The sequence below is a fragment of the Podarcis tiliguerta genome (assembly GCF_965153285.1).
Source record: "Podarcis tiliguerta genome assembly, chromosome: 8".
In the NCBI taxonomy this organism is placed as follows: Eukaryota; Metazoa; Chordata; class Lepidosauria; order Squamata; family Lacertidae; genus Podarcis; species Podarcis tiliguerta.
The window spans coordinates 4,593,690-4,613,378 of record NC_139541.1 but is presented as its reverse complement, the minus strand read 5'-3'; the positions used below and the strand labels follow the sequence as shown (position 1 = coordinate 4,613,378).

The 19,689-nt window shown below is 45.5% G+C and overlaps 1 protein-coding gene across 10 annotated transcripts in view; it reads right to left on the bottom strand.

Moving 5' to 3' along the window:
* Positions 1-19,689, bottom strand: part of AAK1 (AP2 associated kinase 1) — a 108,704-nt gene that overhangs the window by 68,106 nt on the left and 20,909 nt on the right. The window lies entirely within an intron of this gene.

The following is a 19,689-nucleotide window of genomic DNA, read 5'->3' as shown; positions in this document are numbered from 1 at the left end:
CAGGCATCATGGACTTGGAAGGTTCTGCCAGGGACTCACTGGGTGGTCTTGAACAAGCATTCCTCCTTTCTCAGCTTCACTGCTGATGAAAGGAGAAGAGCAACTGATTTCTACACATAGAGGAACAGCTTGGTCTTCCACAGCTGAATAACCCCTAGCACTTCTCTGGTTGATATTACCTCGGAACAAAACTCATACAACACCACAGTGAAAGGACACTGATTAATTTCACTCCACAAGCCACAACCTTTACAGCCAAACCACAATCAATCAACATTCCTACTGTGCACCATGTTTATAACAATCTGCTGCACAAGATGTGATGGAAGCATCATCTCTCAGCAAGAACCAGGAACCCAGTACAGTAGTCTTGTTTATACCAGTCTTCCCCAACCTGGTGCCCTCCAAATGTTTGAACTGCACCTCCCATCAGCCCCAGGAAAGGGGAGACCAATGGTGAGAGGTTGTGGGACATAGTCTAACTACATCTGAAGGGCACCAAACCAGGTGCATATGCCATTAAGTTGGTAACTCACAATCTCTGCCAGAGTTTTCTTTCCCCCTGATGAGCCACCCAGGAGATTTTACTGAGCATCTTCCCATTGCTTTTTCCATTGCTTTGACCAGCAATAAAGAAAACCAAAACTGGACATCCTCAATTCTGCCGATACCAGCCTGGATTCAAATTACAAGGAGATTCCGACAAAACATTAGGAAGAACTTTCTGGTGCTAAGAGCTGTTTGACAGTGAAATTGGCTCCCTTGGAAGGTAGTGGACTCTCTTTCCTTGGAGGTTTACAGTATAAACACTGGTTGGGTGGCCGTCTGTTAGGGATTCTTTAGCTGTAATTCCTGCATTGCAGGCGGTTGGGCTAGATGATGCTTGAGGCCCCTTCCAACTCTACTGTTCACCAATTCTTTGGAGGATTTCCATGCATATCAACTTCCCCAGGGCAACACAATGGTACCACTTCCACCGTCATCTATAGCTCACAACATGGAGGTTCTACAGCTAAGGGAAGGCCCATAGTTCAGTAGCAGAGCATCTACCTTGCACACATAAAATCCCAGGTTCAATCCCTGATATCTCCAGGTAGTGCTAAAACCTGGGGGAGGCACTGATAGATACTACTGAGCTAGACAGATAAATGGTTTGGCTCTGTAATGAGGTTGCTTCCTATGTATACTCTTAAGGGACCTACAGCCTATCCTGGATGGAAGCTACCTTCTCAAAGCGCCAACAGGCAGGAACGCCCACACTTTACTTACAGCACCCCCTACACATCTCCTCTAACTGAAATAAGAACTACTTACTGAAGAGCTGTTGTCATGTGCAGACTAAGAGAAACTATCAGTTCAAATCATCACAGCCAGCCACAAGAGATGCACCATTGCACCACAGCTGTTTCAGATGTGGCTGCACCAGAGGTGAACACAACACTTCAGAAGAGGCCCCAGCAGCCTACATACTCTCACTGTTCATAATCCTTGTCCACTCTCAATCCTGCCAAGTATGCAGCAGGGCTCACTACACTCAACTACAAAGAAAAACACCCAGATGCTAATGTCATCTACATTCAGTGTCAAGGCCACCTCGGAGCGTTAGTTAGACATTATTCAGATCAAACGCAGAAACCGAGTGGTCAAGACATACAGATTTTGAGGGGAAAGAGGCGCGATATGCTAACGAAATCTAGCTCATGGCATAACCCCAGCCTACATTTCAATGGAGATTTTTGCATCAAGCCCAACCTCCCAGGAACCATTGGAAAGCTGAAAGGAAGAAGGGGACAGACATTTGAGAAACCTGCAACCATTCATGAGAGAGGAGGACCCCCAAATTCTGCTTCCCGCTGGGAAGCGGAAAAAACCCCCCAGGAATCGCAAGACATTTTCATCTTGCGAAGCAAGCCCATAGAGAAATTCGTCCTGCGAAGCACCTCCAAAACGGAAAACCCTTTCATCTAGCGGGTTTTCCGTCTTGTGAGGCATTCGTCTTGTGGGGCACCACTGTATTGCACTTGGGCAAAAAAAATGAGAGGCACAAATACAAGATGGGAGACACCTGGCTTGAGAGCAGTACATGTGAAAAGGATCTAGGAGTCTTGGTTGACCACAAACTTGACATGAGCCAACAGTGTAACGCGGCAGCTAAAAAAGCCAATGCAATTCTGGGCTGCATCAATAGGAGTATAGCATCTAGATCAAGGGAAGTTATAGTGCCACTGTATTCTGCTCTGGTCAGACCTCACCTGGAGTACTGTGTCCAGTTCTGGGCACCACAGTTCAAGGAGGACACTGACAAACTGGAACGTGTCCAGAGGAGGGCAACCAAAATGGTCAAAGGCCTGGAAACGATGCCTTATGAGGAACGGCTAAGGGAGCTGGGCATGTTTAGCCTGGAGAAGAGGAGGTTAAGGGGTAATATGATAGCCATGTTCAAATATATAAAAGGATGTCACCTAGAGGAAGGAGAAAGGTTGTTTTCTGCTGCTCCAGAGAAGCGGACACGGAGCAATGGATCCAAACTGCAAGAAAGAAGATTCCACCTAAACATTAGGAAGAACTTCCTGACAGTAAGAGCTGTTCGACAGTGGGATTTGCTGCCAAGGAGTGTGGTGGAGTCTCCTTCTTTGGAGGTCTTTAAGCAGAGGCTTGACAACCATATGTCAGGAGTGCTCTGATGGTGTTTCCTGCTTGGCAGGGGGTTGGACTCGATGGCCCTTGTGGTCTCTTCCAACTCTATGATTCTATGATTCTATGATTCTATCTTCCCCCAACCCCTGTCTGGGGCAGCTCCTGCCACAGTGGCACAAAGCAGGAAGCTGCACTCCACACGATGTGTTGCAGGCCCCGCTTGCTGCCTTCGTCATCATTACTCATCACTTTATTTTTATATGCTGCCTTTCCACACACAGAAAAGCACCCGTGCTCTAAGCTGCTTACAACAAAGAGAATAGCACTGCATCACAAAATCAGCAACTGCAAGAACAATTTCTTAATACTGTGGCGGGGGAAGGGTTGTTTGTTACTACGTTGTGCATTTTTGTGTTTTTATGTTGTAAACTGCCCTCAGAGGAAGGGCGGTATAGAAATTAAATAAATAAAAATAATGGCAACAACAAAACAGCAACTCAATAGCAAAGTTAACTGCACACAAAAGAACAGCATTTGAGTACAATCAGCATAGCAACATTTCACCTCCTGGCAGTAGCAAAAAGAACAAGGAGGTTTGAAGAGTTTCATCCCAGAAGCTCCAGCTACTGATATCAAATCTATGACAAATTAGCCAAGAATCAAGTTAGTCTGATTACATTTATAGTGTTCAGCATCCCCAAAGTTCAGTGCCCCCAGGCATCACCAGGAAGGCTTCCAGAGGTAGTAGGTGGGGTAACTGTAACCCCCCCCCCCAATGATGCTAAAGGGCTTAGATAGAGCCAGGATACATGCCGGCCCACCATCTCCTCCTTGCTTCTGCTCGTCCTTCGAGATCAGCCAGGGAGGCTCTATTTCATGTTTCAACAGTGCCAGAGACACCTTTGCTGAGAACGTAGAAGGGCATCTTCACTGTGGCCATGCCTCAAGCTGCGTGATCAATTTGGTGCTCTCTTAGTGGCAGTGAGGAGTTTTGAGGGTTGCCGCCATTTAAGAAGGCATCTATTTTTGGGAGGTGTATTTGGATCTTGGTTGGTTGGACAGGGGGATCTGCCCCTCTGTCTGCTGCCAGATCTTGCAATGTGATTGGTTTAACTGTAATTTTATCGGCTCATATGCTTAAGATTTTGTTATGATTCATACTGTCACCTTCTTTGGGGCCACCTTCAGAATACATCAGTTTAAATCAGGGCATAGGGAAACTTTTTGAGCCAGAGGGCCACATTTCCTGATGGGCAACATTCTGGGAGCCACGTGTAAGAGGCAAGCAGGTTCCCCAGCCCTGTCAGCCTGGCTCCAGGGACAATGCACTCAGCCATTTTCATGGGGTTGCAGATAAACACTGTGTGGGAAGCCAATTAAACTTTCTTCCACTCCAAGTCTATCTTTATGCCTCTCCCTAATATTTCCACCAAGACACTGGTGTTTCTGTAGCTGGAAAATGACTCCACAGATCTATTGTCAACATGCTCATTTTATTTTATTAATACTTCATTTTATTAATATATTTTCCAGAAGCAGAAAAAAGCCCATACAAAACACTGCTTTCTAAAATATACATCAGTTGTCAGCACTTCAAAACATGATACCCAGCTTCCATTTTCCTTTGGGTCGATTTTAAAGACACCCACACAATAACAGTCCTTCCTTGGCTGGATGTATGCTGAACAAACAGCTTTTTCCACATGAAAATAACAGCTTTCAAGCATAAACTGTTCAGAAGCATCCAGGCAGCCAAACAAGTCAACTGAAAGGAGGAAATAAATAGCACCTCCAAATTAATCTTCCTTAGCAGACGAAATTACGACTACCTCTTAGGTACCAAGGCAAGAGACTTAAACTAGATCAGTCTTCCCCTGGAAATTTTGAACTACTCTCTCATACAGGCATACTGTCAGGGTCTAATGGGAGATGTGGCCCAAAACATTGGTGGAAGAAGAACTCTTAGGAGGCCCAGCCGTTGTCATGGGAGAGAAAAGCTCCTCCCCTTTATTGTTTCTCTCTGCATTGCCCCTGCCTCATCAATACTTCACAGCCAACACAATGTGGCACTTGTGCCCTCCCCATTAGGGTCAACTGATCTGGCATGGAAAATTCTATTGCACCATCCCAGCATACATTTCTATTTATTTATTTTTTAATAATATTTTATTAAGATTTTCCATAACCTTACAAGAAAAAGAGAAAAAATAGAAATTAAAAAATTAAAAACAATTAAAAACAGTTCAATCTTTCACAATATATCTTGCATTTGCTTGTTTCCCGGACCTCCCCACACCTCCCCTCTTTGTATTCCAGTTCAATTTATTTATTCAGCAAATCCTTCCGGCATACGTTTCTAAACCATAAAGATTCACACAAGTCTTCCTATATATCATCTGGAAATAGAACTAGGCAACCAAGGTAGAATGAGAAGCAGGCACTGGGCATTGCACACTCCAAGTGGCATTTACTCCAAGCAACTTGCCATTTGTCCGTCTGTGCCCAGCCTTTAACCAAACCCGGACAACAACTATCAGTTGTGAGTCGAGGACCCGCCACCCACCTAGGAGTATAATAAGACACAAAGCCATATTATTTTAGGTTAATGGGCGAAATTAGGCCACAACTTTTATTGGTTATAGCATGTGACCAATATTGGCATTGGATGAAACAGCAATACCAGACTCCACAGGAGTCATATCAGGGTTAACAACCAATGGGAGGAGCTTGTTGATGCAAATACAACTGGAAGCTCCCCCATGACGTCACCGGGGGTCGTGCCATGGCCCTAGCCACCAGCAGGGCATCGGACAGGATCTACGACCGCCGGATTCCTTTAACGGAATACCCAAAAGAGGAGGGGTAGATGATGGCCCATACCCAATCCTCCGACACAGCACACATATTCCAATGCCTAACCGCCAATACCAGAAAGTTGTGACGAATTGCTACGAGGTAGGCGGAAAAACCAAGAGGCTGGTGCCAATTTGCCAAATGGATAAAAGAGTCCTACCAGGTTCCTTGGGCAACCAAGGAAACCAACTGAAGTCCATAGCAAGGTCAATACACAAAAGAAGCTGACCTAAGAGGGAGGGAGGGCGGGAGATCCGAAGAAAGCTGGAACAGGCTGGGAGCTTAGCGCTGCCATGACTGTTTAAATGTGGCTAGCCCCACCCACCAGCCCTGCCTATTGGTCGGCTGGGAGGCTTGGGCGTGGCAGAAGAAGCAATCAGGAGCAGGGAGCAGAGTACGCTTCCCTGCCCCAGCGGGAAGCTGCTCCCGCTCACAACCCCTTCCCTCTGGGAGGAGGAGAGGCCTTCTTGTGACACATCTGACCACAATAATAGAATCATATAACTGTAGCATTGGGACCCCACGGGGTATCTAGCTCAACCTTCCCACAATGCAGAAACATCAACTAGATCAGGGGTCTGCAACCTTTAAGACAAAAAGAGCCACTTGGACCTGTTTCCGAAGAAAAAAAACCTGGGAGCCGCAAAACTCATCATTATAAAAATAACCTTTTTGTCACTTTTTTATTATTTCTTTGTTTGATCCCTCAGAATTACTCCTCCTCGTAGAAATAAACGTTAAATTAACAAGTTACCTTTTTGTGTGTGTGTGTGTTCTTCACTCCCCTTCAAAACAGTGACCAGCGTACATGCCCCTTACAATGTAGCGGGCGGGAAGGTGACGTCAGGATGGTGCTTAACTAACGCACGCACCGCCCCCATGCGACGTCACAGCCAGTACAGCGCCCGCCACAGTGGGGAGTGTCGGGGCGCACAATGCGCCTCCTCCCCTCGCTAGTATCCGCCCCGGAGCCGCGGCAAAGGTGTAAAAGAGCCACATGTGGCTCCGGAGCCACGGGTTGCAGACCCCTGAACTAGATCATACATAACAGATGACCATCCAACCTCTGCCTTAAAAACTCCAAAGGAGAGTTCACCACCTCCTGTGGGAATCTTTTCCACTGTTGAACAGCTCTTACTTTTAGAAGGTTCTTCCTGATGTTTACTCAGAATCTCCTTTCCTGTAACTTGAAGCCTTTGGTTCAAGTCCCAGCCTCTGGAGCAGGAGAGAAAACAAGTCTGTTCCATCTTCCATGTGACAGTCCTTTATGAAGGCTAAACAAACCCAATTCCCTCGACTGTAGCTCATGAGGCTTAGTTCCCAGATCCTTGATCACCTTGGTTGCCCTCCTCTGCACACATTGCAGCTTGTCAATATCCTTCGTAAATTGTAGCGCCTAGAACTGGACACAGTACAGTGGTACCTCGGGTTACAGATGCTTCAGGTTACATACGCTCCGCTAACCCAGGAAATAGTACCTCGGATTAAGAACTTTGCTTCAGGATAAGAACAGAAATCGCGCAGCGGCGGCGCGGCAGCGGTGGGAGGCCCCATTAGCTAAAGTGGTGTTTCAGGTTAAGAACGGTTTCAGGTTAAGAATAGACCTCCAGAACGAATTAGGTTCTTAACCCGAGGTACCACTATACTGCAAGTGTGCTCTGACCAAGGCAGAATACAACATCCCCTCAACTCCTTTGTCCAAGTAGTCTATAAAGATGTTGAACAACAACAGGCCCTGTGGCACCCCGCTTGTCACTTTTTTCCAGGATAACAAGGAGCTGTTAGTGAGCACTCTTTGGGTTCTGTCAGTCAGCCACCTACAAATTCACCTAACAGATACCTCATCCAGTCCACATTTTACCAGCTTCTCCACAAGAATATCATGGGGGACTTCTGGGCTGCATCAATAGGAGTATAGCATCTAGATCAAGGGAAGTAATAGTGCCACTGTATTCTGCTCTGGTCAGACCTCACCTGGAGTACTGTGTCCAGTTCTGGGCACCACAGATCAAGAAGGACACTGACACGTTCCTCTGGAACGTGTCCAGAGGAGGGCAACCAAAATGGTCAAAGGCCTGGAAACGATGCCTTATGAGGAACGGCTAAGGGAGCTGGGCATGTTTAGCCTGGAGAAGAGGAGGTTAAGGGGTGATATGATAGCCATGTTCAAATATATAAAAGGATGTCACATAGAGAAGGGAGAAAGGTTGTTTTCTGCTGCTCCAGAGAAGCGGACACGGAGCAATGGATCCAAACTACAAGAAAGAAGATTCCAGCTAAACATTAGGAAGAACTTCCTGACAGTAAGAGCTGTTTGACAGTGGAATTTGCTGCCAAGGAGTGTGGTGGAGTCTCCTTCTTTGGAGGTCTTTAAGCAGAGGCTTGACAACCATATGTCAGGAGTGCTCTGATGGTGTTTCCTGCTTGGCAGGGGGTTGGACTCGATGGCCCTTGTGGTCTCTTCCAACTCTATGATGCTATGACTTTGTTGAAGGTAACTGAGGGGGAAGAGTCCCCAACCAACTTCCCAGCTCCAACCCGGAGAAGAAGCTTTCTCCCCTTCATGCTCAACTTCACACTCACCAGGAGTAGAGAAGGGTTATCACTATGACTGTGGCAAGCAGCTGGGGGGGGGGGAGCGGACAGGCAGACCACTTCAAAACCAATTACAGAGAATCCATCCTTGTGTTCTTTCTGACGCAATGTCCCTTCAGGTACAAAGAGTACAGCATGACATCCCGTCTTCATGTCCAAGCTTCTCACTCCAGTATCGAGATCACAACATCACATACCAGAGACTTTTCCCCCCAAGTGCTTTAACACATCCTTACTGTTTCAAGAGACAGCAGAGCTGCAAAAACTCACTTTGGGTTTATTATCAGAAGGTAAAATAGCTTGTGGTATTGTGAAGAGCACTGGTTTTGGAGACTTGGAGGTGTTTTGGGTTTTTTTAAAGTACGTAGTCATACAGACCTATAACCTGATTTGATTCACCAATAAATTTGTGGGATAAAGCTTTAAGAACAACTAAATCTCTGGGTGACAACAGAAGACAGAATAATTTAAGAGAGTCAAAATGGTGCAGTTCTTCGTACTGGGGCTGGGAGATTAGGGTGTAGCAGGAACCCCCCCCCCCATCATTCAGTTTGTACAAACTTCACACACACACTCACACACCACATACGCTACACTTCTGTTATAAATTCATAGAAAATCAACCATACATCGGATTTGCACTGTTCCACTTTTATTTTACTCCATGAAGGAAAGACTACAAAATGGGGAAGGTTTGATACAGGGCGCCATAATCCCTTCACCATACCAGCACATCCACAGGAGCCCTGCCCAGTTGCTATGCCAACCCTGATGATCCCAGACAGAAGACAATCAAGATCACAAAGAACTTGCATATGGGAATGGATTCAGCACAGCCTGGAACAAAGGACAATGATCAGATCTTCCCTCAGGGGACAGGAAACTGCGACTACCTTTTGTCTTCAGAAAATGACTCATGGGGAGGGGTAGAAGGGAACCAGCCAGGTGACAGGACACTCAGGTTACCACCACAACTCCTCCCTCAACCCCTCCTTTCTGTAATGTATGCATGATGTTTCTGGGGGTGGGCTTGACCTAGAGGATGGAAATTTCAAAAGTTTTTATAAGGTCTTGGACACCATTTTCTGTGTCTTTCCTCTCTCCTGCGAGTGAGGGGAACACCCTGCTGCAACAGTTCAATAAAGGCCAAGCCTACAGGCTGCTGATTTGCTCCAATTTACTCTGGTTGGTGTCTTTACTTTTTGTCCAAGGGAGCCCTCGGATTTTTCTGGTAACAAAGGTTCAAATCCCCACTTAAGACATGAAGCTCACTGGGTGATCTTGAGCCAGTCACTTACTCTCAGCCCAACCTACATCACAGGATTGTTGTGGGGATAACATGGGGAGGAAGAGAACAATGTATGCTACCTTGAGCTCCTTAGAGGAAAAGTAGGATAATTATGGAGATGGCGGAAATGACTGGCAGAATCCGAGACCAGGGAGAAGAGTCGGTGGAAGAAGACTGGAAAAAATTTAAAGTATATTTACAGAAATATTGCAAAATTAATGAATGTTAGAAGAATGCTGGAATGAAGCTATATGGTTTTAGCAGAAATGTTATAAAGAATTAAGTAAACACTGATTGTTAATGGGCTAAAGTGGAAAATTTAAAGTTAGATTGAGTTAAGATAATTTATAGAACAAAAATTGAGAAAGAGGGAAAGGATTTGCTGAATTAGCATTTGAACTAGAATACAAAAAAGGGAGGTGTGAAGAAGTCGAGGAAACAAGTAAATGAAAGATAACGATATGGAAATTGGATGTGTTTTTTTTTTCTTTTTATTATGTATTGTTCTTTTTTCTTTTTCTTTCTTTTTCTTATTTTTGATGTATTGTTTGTTAAATTTTTCATTGTTTCTTTTTTCTTTTACACTTTTTTCTGTAATTATAAAACTTTTAATAAATATCTTTTTTTAAAAAAGGAAAAGTAGGATAATTAACACCACCACTAGAAACAACACGTATAAAGTTAACACATTTCTGGAGAATTAGAAGTCAGGGCCAAACTAAAGTGATGTTTAATGCAACTTCATGTTAGGTGCAAAGTTCCATTTAACACTGTGTGTGTGTGTGTGTTTACTATTGTGTAATATTAATAAAAACCAGAGGGAATGTGTGGAGAAGGAATTTAAATATTTCTACCTCTGATGCGGTCCAGTGAAAAATCAGTCTGAAGCTGGCAGTCGTTTTGGGGAGAAATCCAAGCAGTATAAGGGGAGGGCCCCACCACTGTTTATACCAGAGGGGAGGGTGTATTTAAATGCATATAGGTCAGCAAGCAGTCAGTGGTACTGATCTTTCAGTCCTTGTTAAAAACATGACCCCTGTTAAAATCTAATTGCTAACTGGGGTCTCTGAAAAGCAGAAGTTCTTCAGAACCCCCCTGTATTGCTGCATAGCAAGATCACAGCAGAAATCAGACACAGCAAACATGTGCTTGCGGCCCTTATCTTACAGTTTTGAGCAAGAGGCATCTGAACCGCCCCTTGTTTCAGAAGGTTACACAACTAGAGAATGTCACAGAACCATTTTACTGCTCTCTGTGCTGCCTCAATTATTTCACGGTGAAAAATGCAATTCCAAGCATTGTCCACCCTGTGACAACTTCCGCTCTTTAAGTCTCGGTGTGAGAAGAAGAAAATTCTAATGTGTAGTAAATAAAACTCTCTACGGCCCAAACACACGGCCAGCTTGTTAGAAGCCCTTTTCAGCTGCTGCCGTTCTAAATGGCAGCTTAACAGCATCAGAAGCCCACAGGACGAGAAGCGAGGCAATTGCATAAGCAGCAGAGAGCACAGGGCTGCAGAGTGGTCCTGAGCACGGATGCCAAGCCAGCAAGAAACTGCAGAAGCCAATGTAGGGCAGGCAACCTTTGCTACAAGGCAAAGCAGAGAAGATGGAAATCTCAAAAAGGAATTGCATCATCAGAATGACGAACTGCATTCCACATGCTCACTGTTGTCAGGGAGGCGGTAACTAAACAGTAGTAATTTGGCCTCATTCACACATCACAGTAAGCCTTGGTCTGAAATAAACTATGGCTTGCAGGGAACAGACAGCATGCAGTCACACCCTCGTTGCTTCTCCCAAGTCCCAAGCTCAGAAATAAACCCCAGAGCAGCTGGCTTTCCATTATGTGCAATCCTCCCAAACGAACCATAAGCAAAGAACAAACCTTGGTAGCCACAAGTACTGATTTACATGCAACTCTAAACCACTCAGGTTGGGAAAGGGAGGACCAAAGCGGGCATAGCTGAGCAGCATGCACCATCATACTGTTCCTTCACAGTAAACTGTAGTTTACCAAAGACCATGGTTTACTGTGATGTGTGAACTGGGCAAAAATATAGTTCTTCCTTCCTTTTCTTTTTTTAGTGTTTCAAGAACTGTACATACATTTCCTCAGTGATCTTTACTATCAGGTCATCTACACACCACCAGAAAGGTAAACCAATCTAGTAGAGCAAGCAAAGAGGTATATCTTCATCCACCTGGCAAATTCTTATCAGAGGAGATATTTGAACTACCATATTTTTCGCTCTATAAGACGCACCAGACCACAAGACACACCTAGTTTTTGGAGGAGGAAAACAGGGGAGGAAATATTCTGAATCTCAGAAGCCAGAACAGCAAGAGGGATCGCTGCGCGGTGAAAGCAGCGATCCCTCTTGCTGTTCTGGCTTCTGGGATAGCTGCGCAGCCTGCATTCACCCCATAAGACGCACACAAATTTCCCCTTACTTTTTAGGAGAGAAAACGTGAGTCTTATAGAGCAAAAAATACAGTACTCAGTTCCCTTTGATTGGGGTGAGTGGCAGGTAAACAAGCACTACAACAATGCCTGCATCTGCCATGGCCACGATGAAAAGGCAAAACTGAATGAAGGCACAAAACTCCAAGGCCTGCATTAAAATGCTAACATAGATCTATGTAAATACCCCCTTAAGCCAGCAATAACCTTTTCAGCTTTCAAAATCCAGTGCAACACAGAGAGAGGCCTCCGCTGTCACAATAGTTTGGAAGCAGCAAATATAAAGCCCATGAATAAGCCCCAATCTGTTCAGACTGCTACTCAAGCAGAATGCAGAGGGCTTGTTTACATGCTCAGCAATGCCGAGATGACAATCCCTTCAAGCTCATTCGTTTCAAGGAAGAGTCAAAGATAAAAAAATAAACGCTGGCACAACATAAGAATCAAGGAAATATGGGCCTTGACCCACATTGCCACGTCTTTTGGAGAAAACAAGTCACCTCACCCAGGGAACGCTGGAAGCAGTTTGCCATTCTCACCAAGCACATGATGCCCCAGACTCACGCTCTCATATCCAGCAAAGTACCTGAGGAAGAATTCACAGGTGATCCTGGAATTACCTGCACCAACAACAAATTGAAGTGAATAAGCCACAGCTGACCACCCTGATTTCCAGTGCAGATGGAAGCCACTCATTTCTGTTGGCTGTCCAAAGAGGCCAAGTTAGTGCCAGAGGCAAGGCAGGCCTACAGAATGGAAAGGGGTCCTAGTTGGGTCCCCTGAATGCACACACACCTGACATGCAGGGGACACAAGATTAACCAGTGCCATCAATTAAAACAGTCTCCAGTAGCAAAACTTGGAAGAACCCCTGAGAACCAGATTCTACCCTTGAGGTCTGAGTTAGGGAAGCTTTTTTAAACTAAGAGCTGCATAAGGAACAGAATGTGGCAGCTAGAGTGGTGACTGGGAGCGGCTGCCAAGACCACATAACACCGGACTTGAAAGATCTACATTGGTTCCCAGTACGTTTCCGAGCACAATTTAAAGTGTTGGTGCTAAAGCCCTAAATGGCCTCGGCCCAGTATACCTGAAGGAGCGTCTCCACCCCATTGTTCTATTGTTCTGCCCGGACACTGAGGTCCAGCACCGAGGGCCTTCTGGCAGTTCCCTCCCTGCGAGAAGCCAAGTTACAGGGAACCAGGCAGAGGGCCTTCTCGGTAGTGGTGCCCACCCTGTGGAACGCCCTCCCACCAGATGTCAAAGAGAAAAACAACTACCAGACTTTTAGAAGACATCTGAAGGCAGCAGGTTTAAGCAAGCTTTTAATGTTTGATGGACTACTGTATTTTAATACAGTGGTACCTCGGGTTAAGTACTTAATTCGTTCCGGAGGTCCTTTCTTAACCTGAAACACCACTTTAGCTAATGGGGCCTCCCGCTGCCACCATGCCGCCGGAGCACGATTTCTGTTCTCATCCTGAAGCAAAGTTCTTAAGCCAAGGTACTATTTCTGGGTTAGCGGAGTCTGCAACCTGAAGCGTATGTAACCCGAGGTACCACTGTATTTTGCTGGAAGCTGCCCAGAGTGGGCGGGGTATAAATAATATATTATTATTATTATTATTATTATTATTATGGCAGAGGAAAAGTGAGCAATGCAATGGATTATGTGGCTATAGGTTATTCCAGCCATGCAAGAGTCATATGCATGTGTGTTTACATAAACACACCGACAAGGAAGCAGCTTTTTATCACAGTTCAAAGGCATTCAAAGCACAGCAAAGGATGCAGTCCTGGGTCAGTGAAGGGTGTGGCTTGGGGAGAGCCCCCCACGGAGGGCCAGCTGGAAGAGCCTGGAGGGCCATCATCAGCCCCCAAGTCAGAGGTGCCTTATGCAATCAAAGGACATCCCTCAGCAGTCTGCAACACAGAATTAATAGGGCCACTCATCACCGGGATTGTTGACTACTGCATAGCAAGACACTAAAATTCAACCCCAACTAGTCTTCAGAACGGAGAGGCCTTTCCCAGCTGCCTGAGAGGTCTGAAGTAGAGTCTTGAATCATCAATAGATTTTTTTTCCTCTGCACACTCAAAGAGCAGCTCTCAAAGCTGGCCTGTTCTGCTCAAGCAAAAACTAAGCGCTAGATCAGAGCCTGGCTAAGGGGAGGCAGTCGCCTTCAGTCCACCCCCACTTTTGCAGCACACCTGAAAACCTGCTGGGTGCAGCATTAGACCATTGTGCAACCAGCTTCAATTAGAAGTGTAGTTTGGATTATCTTCATAATATCAATTTGTGCAGCGCACTCTTTGCTTTCTTAAATGTTTTTCCACCAATATCTTTCCTTAAGCGTACATCTCAAGTTCTGTAAATTGTGAACCTAGCAAAGACATGAATTTATAATAATATTCTACTTATTTTCATATTATTTATTACAGTTTATCCTACCTTTCCAAAGATACATGCTCTCCTGTTTTACTGTCCACAAGTCACAACCACCCTACAGAGGCAGGCTGGGCTGAGAGAGTGACTGGCATCCTCGGGGCTGAGAAGGGATTTGAAGCCACATCTCCCTGGTTCTAGAGACTAGCCCAATACTCTAACCCAGGCTTTGTTAATCTGCTGCCCTCCAGAATGTCATGCTGGCTAGGACAGATGGGAGATGTAATCCTAAAGATTTGGAGGGCACCCATTTGGGGAAGGCTGATGGAACTACTTCACTGCCTCTTTAAGAACATCTGCTGGGGGCTTCCTGTTGAGGGAGCATTGTCATTTAATGATTTGTTCCCAATTTGTTAATCGCCTTCTACACAAGCATCCCAAGGCTACTGTGTTATGCATTTTTCACACTTGATCTATTGGAAAGATGGTCGACGCATGTTTTAGACGAGAATATATATAAAATTGTTCATTACCTTGAGTAACACTGGATATTAAGTTTCAGAAACAAAACAAGCCATCCCACTACAGGTGATATTGGGACTACGCAGAAAAGTTGCAAAGCCCATTTAAACACGTAACAGCAACCAGAGAGCAATCGAGGCCAACATCCTTTTCTATACAGCGAACCACCGAGATCCCTTTAGAAACCCCACAACCAAAAAATGAGAGCAACAGCCTCCAAAAACTGGCACTCAAGAGGCAAGCTGCCCATGACCTTTAGGATACACAGAGCCTATCACAGCTAGGAGCCTTTTCTCTGTCCTGAATCTCCTGCCATTCAGCTCCATTGGATAGCCCCACTGGGTGCTAGTAAAATAAAGGCTTTCTCCTCACTATCCATAATTTTGTACCATCTCTATCATGACATTCCCACTTAGTAGCATTTTTCTCAGCTGTAAAGACCCCTTTCTTGCAGGAAAGGCTCTCCACCTCCTCAAGAATTTTAGCTGCCCGCTTCTGCACAGTTTCCAGCTCTACAATATTATTTTTGAAGCACAGGAACCAGAACTGCATACAGTACCGCGCAATACATACGTATTTTATTCGTATGTTGCCTTTGCATAGTTAAAATCATGTTCAATGTAGTTTACAGCATGAAAAAATAAATAATTACAAACATAGGTAAAGGTAAAGGGACCCCTGACCATTAGGTCCAGTCATGGCCGACTCTGGGGTTGCGGCGCTCATCTCGCTTTATTGGCCGAGGGAGCCGGCGTGCAGCTTCCGGGTCATGTGGCCAGCATGACTGAGCCGCTTCTGGCGAACCAGAGCAGTGCATGGAAACGCCGTTTACCTTCCCGCCAGAGCGGTACCTATTTATCTACTTGCACTTTGATGTGCTTTCGAACTGCTAGGTTGGCAGGAGCAGGGACCGAGCAACGGGAGCTCACCCTGTCACAGGGATTCGAACCGCCGACCTTCTGATCAGTAAGCCCTAGGCTCTGTGGTTTAACCCACAGCGCCACCCGCATCCCTAACAATTACAAACTAATACTGGTCCAAAACAATAAATAAAACATCAAAATGTACACAACTAAATTGAAATAATTTCCACATAAATAACATCTAAAATAAAGATACAGAATAAAGATTTAAATAACAACAACAACCCTGCCGCCAACAACCCCTGCAAAACAATACCCAAGGAGCCCAAGAGTCTGTTCAGCGGCCTCAGCTTTTGCAGCTGGAGTCAGTCAGAGCCCCGCCCTCCCAGGCCAGGTCGAAAAAGGCCTACAAGGCAAGGAGCAGGTCTTCCAGGACTCACAACCAAAATGGCTGTACCGTAGTTTTATATAATTGCATTATGGTACTGGCAATTTTCCTAATGATCCATGCAACGGAATTCCTTTCAGCTATTCCAAACTGTCTGACATTTCATTGACATGCCCAGCATTATCTTATGATAAACTGCTAGCACACTTGCAAAACTAAGCAGGGTTAAGTATGGTTTCAAACTTGATGGGGGACGACGTATTGAGATTCCTGCATTGCAGGGGTAGGACTAGATGACCCCTGGGCTCCCTTCCAACTCTACAGTTCTAGGATTCTATGTCTTTACTGTTTAGGCACTGTGAGTTCTGACCCATCCTTGTATATGAGGAGTTAAGATCCTTTGCTCCAAATTGCATCACTTTCCGCTCACTCACACTGAACTGTCATTGTGCAACCAACCCTGGTGCCCTAGCAGAAGCCAACACAAGAACTCCTGCGGCTGCAAGGGGGCCACCACCCCAATCCACTCTGGGTTGTTACAAGAGCTCCCAGAACAGGAGGAGAGGTTGTTCTCTCTAACAAGCAGAAATGTTCGTGCTGACAAAACCATCTCCTTAGCACTGCATTGAATTCCACCTTTTGCTGTCCATTCACCTCCTACCTTGGAAAAGTCCTTTTGGAGCTCTCGACAAATACGGGTTTTCACCATTCTGGATAATTTAATTTGCCGTCATCAGCAAGTTTGGCCATGTTGCTGCTCACCCATAACTCTGGATCACTTATGAACAAGTTAAAACACACAGAGACACACCAGTCCCAATACATATCCTTGGGAGAACCCCACTCCACCTTCTCTCCATTGTGAGAACTGTTTGCTTATTCTAACTATCTGCTTTCAGTTTTTGGCCAGTTACCTTCACCTCTCTTTAACCCAGTCCTTCTCTTCTCTCCTCAGTAGCTATGTTTGCTCTGTTGTCTTGGTAAGGAGTACCTTATCAAAAGCTTTTGAACATCCAAGTCACATCTCTCCACCTGCTTGTTAAAATAACTCGAAAATGCTAGTGAGAGAGGACTTACCTTTGCAGAGGTCTATTGGCTCTTCAGCAAAACCTTGTTTTTCTACATGCTTGCTAATTCTACCTCTAAGAATGCTTTCCACCAGTTTTCCAAGAACAGATGTTAGGCCAGGCATAGGAAAACGTGGCCCTCCAGCTGTTTTGAGAGGACAACTCCCATCATCCCTAGCTGATAGGACCAGTGGTCAGGGATGATGGGAACTGTAGTTCCAAAACATCTGGAGGGCCAAGTTTGCCTATGCCTGTGTTAGGCTAACCTACCTGTAACTTCCCAGATCCCACCTGGATCACTTTTAAAAACTGGCACTGAGTTGGCTACCTACAGTCCTCAGATCAGCAGCGTAGGCAGATGAAATTGCCTACACAATTTGGAGCTTCCAGGGGAATGATGTGTTAAAACATATCATTTTTATCCCAATGTTCATCTATACTGATTTGAAACTGTTTTGGGATATTTAATAGGGAGTGATTCATAAATGGAATGATAATACCATAAGCACCTTGAATTGTAGACCCCTAATCTACTGAGACTGTACTTCACCAATGGTGTGCCAGGACAAATATAAGGTAAAGGGACCCCTGACCATTAGGTCCAGTCGTGGCCGACTCTGGGGTTGCAGCGCTCATCTCACTTTATTGGCCGAGGGAGCTGGCGTACAGCTTCTGGGTCATGTGGCCAGCATGACTAAGCCGCTTCTGGCGAACCAGAGCAGCGCATGAAAACGCCGTTTACCTTCCCGCCGGAGCGGTACCTATTTATCTACTTGCACTTGATGTGCTTTCGAACTGCTAGGTTTGCAGGAGCAGGGACCGAGCAACGGGAGCTCACCGCATCGCGGGGATTCGAACCGCCGACCTTCTGATCAGCAAGTCCTAGGCTCTGTGGTTTAACCCACAGCGCCACCCGCATACCAATCCACACAAAGGCTGTCCAATGTCCCTCAGAATGATTTGCTGTGTTGGCCTTGCCTGGCCCTGACAAGTGACTAATTCTGCCAGGAATCAGTCTTGGGTGTCATTGTATTTGGATGCAGACTCAGCAGAATCACCTGTCTCCAGAGGTAGCGGACTATTACACGAGTCAACTCTCTGGGCTTAGCTTTTCCCCTTGGGAAGCACATGCAAAACAATGAATCATAACAAAAAACACTCACTCACACAGAAAGAAAAGCGGTTCCCTGGAGGGCCGGACCTTAGCTTTCACACTTCAAAACACAGACACTTGGGAGGTGCAAGAGCAAAGCATGCTTTAACTTTTTCAATTCAAGAGAAACTGCCCTGCCCACTTACACCACAAAGAACTCATAACCCACCTACTTTCAGCAGCCAGAAGCATCATAGCCAAACACTGGAGAGACCTGTCAGGAGGTCAAAAGGATCTAGGAGTCTTGGTTGACCACAAACTTGACATGAGCCAACAGTGTGACGCGGCAGCTAAAAAAGCCAATGCAATTCTGGGCTGCATCAATAGGAGTATAGCATCTAGATCAAGGGAAGTAATAGTGCCACTGTATTCTGCTCTGGTCAGACCTGACCTGGAGTACTGTGTCCAGTTCTGGGCACCACAGTCCAAGAAGGACACTGACAAACTGGAACATGTCCAGAGGAGGGCAACCAAAATGATCAAAGGCCTGGAAACGATGCCTTATGAGGAACCGCTAAGGGAGCTGGGCATGTTTAGCCTGGAGAAGAGGAGGTTAAGGGGTGATATGATAGCCATGTTCAAATATATAAAAGGATGTCACATAGAGAAGGGAGAAAGGTTGTTTTCTGCTGCTCCAGAGAAGCAGATACGGAGCAATGGATCCAAACTACAAGAAAGAAGATTCCACCTAAACATTAGGAAGAACTTCCTGACAGTAAAAGCTGTTTGACAGTGGAATTTGCTGCCAAGGAGTGTGGTGGCGTCTCCTTCTTTGGATGGTGGTGGAGTCTCCTTCTTTGGAGGTCTTTAAGCAGAGGCTTGACAATCATATGTCAGGAGTGCTCTGATGGTGTTTCCTGCTTGGCAGGGGGTTGGACTCGATGGCCCTTGTGGTCTATTCCAACTCTATGATTCTATGAGTAAGCATGGACCAATGGTACCAAATAATATGGGAAACAGCCTTACTAGAAAAATTAACCAACTGAAACTGACATGGGGACAAATGGAAGAAAACACCTTATGGCTCCCCTTTATCACATACACAGCCCAACAAGACAACGACAAAAATCCACCAACAGCATACAAATCAATAATGCTAACCTGATCCAAAACACCCACCCACCCCACTCACACATGAAAACAAAGACCACCACAGCCAACCACAAATGAACAACCACACCCTAGGCCAACCCCAACCTCTCTCACCACCAAAGGAATACAAGTGAACAGCTAAGAACGTGCACAAGCCAACATTGACACCAAACCCTACATATACTGTAGTAAGTAAAATAGAAACATCACCACCCGACCCCCCCCATCTCCCCCCACCTCTTTCCCCCTTTTCTTCCTAATGTCTCAACAAATGAAACTGATTTGTAAAAATGGGGGGGAAATACGAGAGAGAGACATTGCAAACACTTTTGTAAATCAAGAAAATCTTTAATAAAAAAAAAGAGAGAAACTGCACTGTGGA